At 40.8% G+C, this 10,191-nt stretch overlaps 1 pseudogene; it reads right to left on the bottom strand.

Moving 5' to 3' along the window:
- Positions 1 to 1,629: 1,629 nt before the first annotated feature.
- Positions 1,630 to 8,326, bottom strand: LOC122675871 (annotated as a pseudogene).
- Positions 8,327 to 10,191: the final 1,865 nt, after the last annotated feature.

Genomic DNA, 10,191 nt, shown 5'->3' with positions numbered 1-10,191 from the left:
ACTCAAAGTAAATAATCTCACAGCAATAAAAAAGAATTAACCCCTCTTCACTGCAATTGCTATTGATTAATGACATGTACTTTCCACTCTCTGTTCTCATCATGATTGTAGACAGTTAAGTACTCATCAGTTTCTGGCAGACAAATGCTAAGATGTACCTGACTGAGCTCCTTGAAGTCAGGGATCATGTCTTGTCCAGTTCTGCGCTGCCGGCACTGGGCATGACACCTGGCAGTAGGTACCTGCTCTATTAAGGCTTACTGAATGGAACAATCCTGACCTAGGGAGCTGGGCTAGGATTAGATGGGGAGCTGTGGGGAGAAAACAATAGATTAGTTGTTTTCTTGGATGAATTCAAAAGAGACTTCCAAGAAAGTAAACAAGGGATTGCAGCTCCCAGTGAACCACATTATTTACAATATTTTCAGAGTGGCTAGTCTTTAACTGACTATAGTTGACCCTGGAGTAACTTGGGGTGGGGAAGTGTTTGGGGCACTGTCTCCCGAACAGTCCTAAACCCACAGTTCAGTCTGCCCTCTTCACCTGGAGGTTCTGACTGGTGGACTCAACCAATCAAGATCATGTAGTACTATAGCAAGTATTTACTAAACTAAATCGGTATATAAGTAGACCCTCACAATTCAAACCCACACTGAGGGTCAACTGTAGTCTCATTTCAACAATATATGCTTTTTAATAAACTTGTATCAAAGGATGTGAGACAGTGAGTGTGAGATCATGAGATACAAAAGGAATCATTTAATATTCTAGACTGAATCATCTAAGGTTATCTCTGTCCTGAATATTCTCTGGGAGGACTGATGTCAAAGCTGAAACTCCAATACTTTGGCCGCCTGATGTGAAGAACTGACTCAATTGAAAAGACCCTGATGCTGGGAAAGACTGAAGGCGGGAGGTGAAGGGGACGACAGAGAACGAGATCGTTGGATGGCATCACTGACTCCATGGATATGAGTTTGAGTAAGCTCTGGGAGTTGGTGATGGACAGGGATGCCTGGCGAGCTGTAGTCCACAGGGTTGCAGAGAGTCGGACATGACTGAGTGACTGAACTGAACTAAAGGTTATCTCATTTTTTTTCTTATTTTTTTTAAATACTCCCAAACAGCGTTTATTTACCCATTGAACTCCAAAAGATATAATTTAAAAGTCTAGTATTTTATAATCATCCATTTCCACTGACATGGGCTGACACATAAGGATGACAGCCAAAGAGTTACAAAAAATAAATCCATGACTCTTAAATAATCCTAACCTCCCCCTCCTCCAAAAGTTACAGGTATCAAAACTTCAGATGTATTGCATTGAAAAGAAGGTTTGTGCAACTCATTAAAGAGGGAAAACAAGGTGCAACTTAATCGTCACGTGAGGCTTATTATTAAGCGGATGGAAAGGAGCAAGGATCTCTCCGTCTCAGTTTCCCTGAACAGTTTTCCGTCAGTTTAAGAAACAGGCGAGGCGGTGAATTCATTTTTGCATGCACAGACATACTGCTTTAACAAACATTACCTGCTTGTTTTAAATGAATCAGTTAAATGGCTGACTGTTAAATAGCCTGTGTCCGCTAATTCTCCCTTCTAACTTCCCCATTGCTTTCACCTCCATTTCACTTAGATCAGCAGGCATAGTATAGAAAAGGCCTCCTTGGGAATGCACCTGTCTGCACAATTGGAAAAGGAAGCTTCCACCGGCCCAAAGCAATGCCAGTGAATTTGTCCAGAACTGCTTCCCGCGAGAGCGGCGAGGAGATCCGAGTAGTCTGAGTAGCTGACAAGTTCAGCACTTGATACTCGGTGACTGTGATGAGGCAGGGCCGGGGGTGGCAGGGTGGGGGTCAGGATCGAGGCGCCGGCGCTGTTTCCTCCAGCTTCCTCGTCCTGTTGGTTGCCCCTCCGGAGGGTGAGGTTGTCTCGCAGCAGCCGCAAGATGAGCATGCAGTCCTTACAGAAATCCTCGTTCAGTGAGTCCAGCTGGGTTACGGCATCGTGAAAGGCTAAGAGGGAGGCTTGCCTGCGATCTTTCTGGATCTCTGGGTAGAACATCGGGAAGCTGAGGCCTGGCCTAGCCGGATGGGGTGCGTGGGCTGCAAGTGCTCTCGGCTGATTGCGAAGGCTTCCTTGCCGCAGTCTGCAGAGCGTGGGACCACATGGTCTTCCTTCTCACCGGAACCCGCCCCTGCCAGGTAGCGATAGGAGTTGCCTTTCATCTCCAGGTAGGGTGGAAATCACTGCGGCTCCTAAGGAGGAGCTTGTCCAGAAGAGCCAGCATGGCGTTGCACGCCGTTTCCAGCTCCTCGTTGATCTTCGCTCGGTAAACCTTGACCTTCTCCAGTTTCTTATCATTCCCGGTCCGCCATGCTTTTCTGGTCAACGATCCTCCAGGAAGACAGTTAGGCAACGCCCACGTTCTTGTAAGTCACAGAGAGGAGGTCTCGGTCTTCAGTGAAGACAGGTTCGTTGAGCTTGGTCGCGCCCTTCATCGCGGAGGCTTTGGCCCAGCCGCAGTGGCAGCGGCTTCCGGTGCCCCTCGTTCTGGCCGGGCCTCTCCTGGCGCCCGGCTCCCTAGCTGCCCATGGCGCATGCGCTCGTGGCCGCCGCGGAGGCCACTGCCACTGCGCGTGCGCGCACTGCCTCTCCTGCGGGTCCAGGCTGCAGGTGGCAGGCAGCTCCGATGGCCGGCAGCCCTGCTGGCCTTCTTGGCTGCCTAGGCCTCTGGGCTGGGTTGTCTCATTTTCATGTTTGTCTGGAGTGTCGAAAAAAAGTTTATAATTCCTTTTTCCTCCTTTCTAACATATGATTGAGATTTTCTTTTTTATCCACTTCACCAGCCGATCCATAAAATGGATAGTATCTGCACTGTTCACTTAAATAGCGTCTGAGCTGCAGGAGGCAGCATGTGAGGGAGCGTGTGGCAAACCAGTCCGGTACAGCTGGCGGTAGTTGTTCGGTCCCTCAGCCAGGTGCGACTCTGCTGTGACCCATGGGCGGTATGCAGCCCACCAGGCTCCTCTGTCCGTGGAGCTTTCTGGGCAAGATTATTGGAGCGGGTTGCCATTTCTTCCTCCAAGGGATCGTCCCCTCCCAGGGATTGAACCCGGGTCTCCGAGTCTCGTGCACTGCAGGCGGATTTTTTACCCCTGAGCCACCAGTGAAGCCCGCAGCTGGTTGTGCACTGATCAAAAATCTAGCATAGGGGAGTGACGCCTGGAGTGATTTTTGGCAGTTTTTAGTATATTAATTGCTCAGTTTCCTGTTGTTTCATCTACATGGAAGAATACATAAAGACTATATAGAATGTGATTTTCTGTATATTATGCATGATAAGAATACAGGAAAATATTACCTCTATATGCTCTGAGGTCTAGGGTCAGAATAACGTCGGAAACGCTACATGCATCACTTAGATATTCTTAACACCCGTTAGTACATCAAGAACCTTTGAGAAATTGTTTAACATTGTTATCCTGGAATTTTCTGTGTATTTGACCATTTTGGATTTTCTTTCTCCTACTTCCTTCCTTACCACTCTTCCTCCGTCTTCTACTTTGACAGAATATCTAATATTAATGCTATATTTTAACCTCTGATGTGTTCTTTTGGAAGACCTCTAGATAGGTTAGAATTTATTGTGAAATAAAATCAGGCTAGGAGAAAACTATAGCATAGTCTAGATTGCATAGATCAGATGGTTTACTCTCATGGAGTTTCTTTTTGATGCTATATTCTCATAAAAATACTATCAAATCTACCTTTATGTTTGCTATAGGAATGCTGTTTGGAAATATTGTCCATCCCAATGTTCACTGCACATGAAAATGTTTTTTAGAAAATCTTCTGTTAATGGCTAGTGAAAATTTGCTTCTTCCAAATTAAAGCATCAATAAATGTATAACCTCCATGGTTAATGTATAACCATGTATAACCATCTTGTATAATTAGATGTCAGGAGACAGTTTGGTTTAAGAGTGATTATTTAGCAACTTAGTGATATTCACAGCAATTACAACTTCCTTTTTTTTCAGCTATGCACTTTCAGTGTCAAGCTGGTTATCAGGCTAGTCTATGTCATTGTTGTTAGGTGTTTGTAGCAGCACTGGGAGTCAAATCCTCATAAGAGTAACATCCTAAAGAATAACACATGCCAAATTTTCTCAGAGTCATCTAGCTAAATGCAAAGGAACATCTCCAGAGAGCCCCAGTTATCTCCTATAATTTCATTGGCCAGAACCAGGTTGGGTGCCCAGCTACAACACATACTAGCAGAACAACTATTGCAGAGGAGATGAGATGACCATGGCTGGCTTAGGTTAACCATAATTTACCCCCAGTCTACATAACTTCCATAATAAAAATGTGTTTTTCTTTTTTTAATAAGAAAGAGAAAGGAAGAGATCTTGAGTAGGAAACATAGAGTCTATTCGAAACACTTCCAGGGGCTCCTTTTCATTTAAAAATAGAAAACAGATTAAATTATTAAGCCATACATGTATCTTTATGGCCATTCTACTTTATGGCCCTTTGTTCTACTTTTATATCTTAATCTCATTGTCAATTAAAATTTATCTTCCTCTTGCTCATAGTTTTTCTGTACTTTAAAAAAAAATATGTACAGTTCTGATGTTTTAGACTTAACATGTTTTTCAAAATGATGTATAATATATGAAAACTAGAGCTATCAGATACAAACTAGGGGATAGAAGGTGATTAGGTAACTGTTCTGTGTTTGAATATACAGGATTTATTGACATTCCAGCAGAACAGTTAGAAAGTGACTTTGGGCCAAGCCTTTAAAAACATGGCTGTGGTAATCAACTTTCCTAGCATGATAACACTGAATATTCTCATGTAATTAACATCTCTAACTTACAGAAAAGCAGTAGTGGTGGTACTTTAGGTAGAATTTAATTAGCCTAGACAAATAAATAAGGTTTCATGATTCTATCAGGATAGTGAAATTGCAGAGGCTGGTTTGGAAATTTCAAGCAATTGAATATGCCATTTGACCTCTCAAGGAAATTAACTTTTCTAGCTGCCATTCTGAAAAGTTCTAATTAAGCCATATTGTTATTATTGACTTATTTGTTACATTGGATGTCATATAGGCAACTTTCTTGGAATTCTGGAAAATCTTTCAAATGCCTTTTTTCTTAATGTACAACTGCATGATAGGTGAGATGGAAGGCATCTTGCGATGGTACATGTCAACTGGACCATAGAGAAGATTTATAGATTTAATCATACAGATCCCCAAAGATTCACTTTATTCTTTCCATATGGGGACCCAATTTGAATTACATTTCCTTTTGTACATGAGTGTTATAGGATAAAGAATGCATGGAACATTTGAAAAAATGAGCCTGTGTGGTAAGGGGAAGAGACAGATGTTGGCAAGGCAAATGTAGACTCATTTTATGGGGAACTAAATAAAGAATGGGAAGACTTACAAAAGAGTGACAGTTAGTAGTGATCCCAAGGGAAATGGTTCAATTAAATAATATACAGGGCAAAAAGTATTAGAAGAGGATTTGTAGGTAGAGATATAACTAATCATAGGGTTATGCAAACTTGGAAACACTTTGGTTGGTGCTTGAACTAAAACATATTTCACTAGTACAATTACTTCAGCAGAAAGTAGGAAATATATGTTAAAATCAGCAAGGACCCTGGAGGGCACAGACATAATGAAGAGGAAGAGAAAATTTGATATTCTTGCAGTCAGAAAAGAGAGAAAGGAAATGAAGCATAGATGTCTTTAGGAAGAACAGTTAAATGTATGTGATTATAATGTCTTGATACTTCATAAATTATTCCTATGTGATGGGTAATTGTATGTTTTCTCAACCTCCCCATAAAATAATTGATAAAAGCTGATGTGTCTCACTATTTCTTTGTGAGATAGCATGCATTTCAGGAATGTAACAAAGGTTTAGTTCTGGTCTCAGGTTAGTTCAACTGAATCTTGGAAGGACAGCTACTTAAGATTCCATTAGTTGGATTTTGTTCTGTAAATGGACTTATTTCATGTTTATTATTTCAGTTTTGGAAAGAGATATGCCTTTTTATTTTTCTCCATGGCAGAGGTCTGGAGTTATCTTGAGTTCTGCTCTGTTCTTCCATCGCACCACAGAGCCAACACTTCTTCAAAAAGGGCTGTCTGTTTGGGGCATAGCGGTGAATTACTCAGGTGTATGGCATTATGGGGAATAATGAGGGGCAGCAGGGCACACCAGTTCAGCATTTCTGTAGTCTTTGAAATAATTACCTGATTATTTTGTCTTTGGACAGCCCCTGCTGTTGGATGACTTCCTATGGAATACTGGGGAACTTCTCTGGAGTTTTGCATGAGATTCTTGGAATACATGGCTTTCACCTTTGTGGTAGTCCTCTCTACCTGTTTTGGGTTTTGCGTGTGTGTGTGTGTGTGTGTTTGTGTGTGCGCAAACATATGCATGTATTTTAAACACTCACTCTCTTATTGATTCCAATTTCCAAAAATTTCATAAAAAAATTTTGCCTATCAAAATAATCTCTTCTTGTTTCTATCTAATGTCTATTTATTTTTATTTCAATTAGATTTTGGAAGGAAAGAGAAGTATGTGGGATTAGTCAACTTAGCCATCTTTAACCAAAGTCAAAGGTATATATTCTTGACACCTTAAAACACTTTATGTTCAGGGTGTACATTGGTCCCCTCCAATGACCTGGTATCCATTTTTTTCTTAACAGGTTACAATATTAAAATTGATTCAGTTGTTCATACGTCATCATCTCTTAGTCACTAAGTCATGTCCACCCCTTTTCGATCCCATAGATGGTAGCCCACCAGGCTCCTCTGTCCGTGGGATTTCCCAGGCAAGAATACTGGATTGCCAACCCAAGAAAATGGGTTGCCATTTTCTTCTCCAGGGGATCTTCCCCACCCAGGGATTGAACCTGGGTCTCCTGCATTACACGCAGATTGTTTATCGTCTGAGCCGCCAGGGAAGCCCTCATACATCATGCTTTCTGGCTAAGGGGAAAACATCCTTTTGGCCCAGGAAAGCTCTTCCTGGAGATGACCTGATATATACCAGTTTTTATATAACCCAACTCACGTAATTCCTGCTTTGGTTTTAGACATTAGCTTAAAGCAGGATTTGATTTAGTAAACAGCAGTTAATCAACTTTTGTGGTTATTGATCAAGGCATTGCATCTGCGTGTGAAAGCCATCATAAGTAAAAGGACGATTGATGGAACGTGAGCTGGTGCTGTACTTCCTGCTTGCTGATATTCTTTTATTCTCCTTTTAGAGCTAGAATAGTAAAATTTGACTTATAGATAAGTATTGCTAGGTAAATATTCAAGCGAATAAAGACTTATTAAATACACTTAGTGAGGAATCAATTTTCAAAGTGATTCAGTCAAAAGAAGACATGTATGGTAAGGTCTTGAGCATAAATAAAAAGCCCTGAATATAAATCTTGATGCTGTCACTCTTCATGATATTCTTCATGAGAGAGTTATCTGTGCTCCTGCCTTCCTCCCAGTTTCTTCCTCTGGGAGTTATATCATCTTCCTAGGAATAAAGGTCATTCTAGGAGTAATATCATGCTTTCATTGTTGTTGCTGCTGCTGCTAAGTCGCCTCAGTCGTGTCCGACTCTGTGTGACCCCATAGATGTCAGCCCACTGGGCTCCCGCATCCCTGGGATTCTCCAGGCAAGAACACTGGAGTGGGTTGCCATTTCCTTCTCCAATGCATGAAAGTGAAAAGTGAAAGTGAAGTCGCTCAGTCGTGTCCGACTCTTAGCGACCCCATGGACTGCAGCCCTCCAGGCTCCTCCGTCCATAGGATTTTCCAGACAAGAGTACTGGAGTGGGGTGCCATTGCCTTCTCTGTCATTTTTTTGGGAGTAAATTAAAGCATCCCTAGTATTTAATAAGACTTCCCTGGTAGCTCAGACAGTGAAGAATCTGCCTGTAATGCAGGAGACCTGAATTTGATCCTTGGGTCAGGAAAACCTGCCCACTTGAGTATTCTTGGAGAATCCCATGGACAGAGGACCGTGGCAGGCTACAGTCCATGGGGTCGCAAAGAGTCGGACACGACTGAATGACTAACACTTTCACTTTTCAGCATAGTATTTATAACAGTAAGTGCTCAATAAATGTAACTTAAACCTTTATTGCTATTTTTGCGTTCCATCCTCCTTCATATTTTTCTCGTCTCCTTTAGCCCTGGTTCCTAGTTCTCACCTTCGTGTTGGAATTTCTGCAGTCTTAACGCACTTCTCCTGTCACTCTTATTCTTACATTCAGCGCTATTCATCGTTTTCTTGATTTACTGATGATCACTCTTAAAGTGAAAATTTTATCCCTTTGTGCTTTTTACCTTTTTCTGCCTAAACCCCCCAAACCGCATTTTTGGTTCAGTAACCTCTTCTGCAACATCTGCCGCGTGGCTGGGCTGGAAATGCTGGCTAACAGCATGCTGGATGGCAGGGTTTTTGCATTTAGTCAGTTAGTAAAATTAAATGATTATGAAACATAGGAAATGTGGAAGTGTTATATAAACTCTACTAAAAATCATATTATTTAAAAAGAAATATACTGTTAGTATTTTCACTTTTTATATTTATCATATGAAAGTTTTAAATAATTTATAGATATAAGCCAGCTTTTCTTTAAATTTTTCCTCCAAGAAACTGTTTTGGTATGAATAATGCCAAAATGGGATTAATGATAACAAATGGGAGTAAAAATAAATTAACAGATTTGAAATTCAAATTTTATACATTGTACTCTTCCTGGAAAGGTACAGACATCTCTTGAAGCTCAGCCTAAGCAAACTCCCATTTACCTCTCCCTTTTGCTCACACACATGTGCACTCACACACATACATACACACTCAGATGCAAAAATCTGAAATTTTTATGTAGCATCTACATTTTTGTTATGCACACAAAAATTTGATCAGAAAGTAATAGCTGAGACAAAATTGAGTTATAACACTCACATGATCACCCAGATCAAGAAAAATTCACCTAAAACATTCTACACAAGTATTTTTGATTTTTTCTCTTCTATCTTCTCTCAGTATTTCAGGGGAATGGACAGCAAAAGTTAAATTACTGCCCTCTTAAACCTAGTCGTCATTGTCAGCTATGCAAGAAAACTCCTCAACAACTAAAGGTATCACATGTCACTACAGAAGAGATTAGATGTTCAGAATTCCCATTCTGTTTTTCATCTGTCTATTGTGAGTAGAAAATTTAAAGATTTATGAAGAAAACAAACTTATGGTTACAAAGGAGGGTTGGGGGGGTTGAACCGGGAGATTGGTGCTGACGTTTGTAAACCACTATGTATAAAATGGATAACTGAAGAGGACCTGCTTTATAGCACAGGGAACTCTGCTCAAGGCTCTGTGGTGGCATAAATGGGGAGGAAATCTAAAACAGAGGGGATATATGTATACATATAACCGATTCACTTTGCTGTACAAAAGAAACTGATGCAACATTGTACAGCAACTTGACTCCAATAAAATTTTAAAAATTAGAAAAATAAGATTCACAAGAGCACAGTTTGGAAAAACAGGAAGAAATTCTACTTGTCATGGAACTATAAGTCAAGTAGTGTTCAAACTCCAAAACATCTCTGCAGGATTTCCATACAGTGATGTTCTGGGAGACTCCTGGAAAAAAGTCTCTGACATTTGGTCTGCAAGATGAGTCTCTATCTTGGATATAGTTGAGTGAGTAACTTCTACCAATTCATTGGCAGCTGAGTTTGAGTTTCTGAAAAACACTCAAGTTGATTGATATATTTATAAACTGTAGAGATTTTCATTTGGGCAAAAAAATGATTTTAAAAAACACAGTGAGGCAAAAATCCGGCTTCAAAGTTTCTAGAAAGAAGATGGAGAAAGCTAAATGTAAGAAGACTTGTAGCTGAAAAAATTATACGTTCTGGTATGACTGTAGTTCTGTAGGTTTCATCTGCACACCGACATTAAATGTTCTAATGCTTTTAAGACTCAAAACAATGCTATGCATATAGTAGATATTTATGTGCCTTCGGAATGTCCTGAGCTCCTTTTCAATATTTGGTGAATTTCTTACCTTATGAATCCCACTTCCTAAGATGAAGGCCATAAACTTGTTTTTCCAGGCTCCCTTGCAGCTAAGGCA

Source organism: Cervus elaphus, chromosome 19 (genome assembly GCF_910594005.1).
Source record: "Cervus elaphus chromosome 19, mCerEla1.1, whole genome shotgun sequence".
NCBI classification, from domain to species: Eukaryota; Metazoa; Chordata; class Mammalia; order Artiodactyla; family Cervidae; genus Cervus; species Cervus elaphus.
This window is presented reverse-complemented; position numbering and strand designations above follow the sequence as displayed.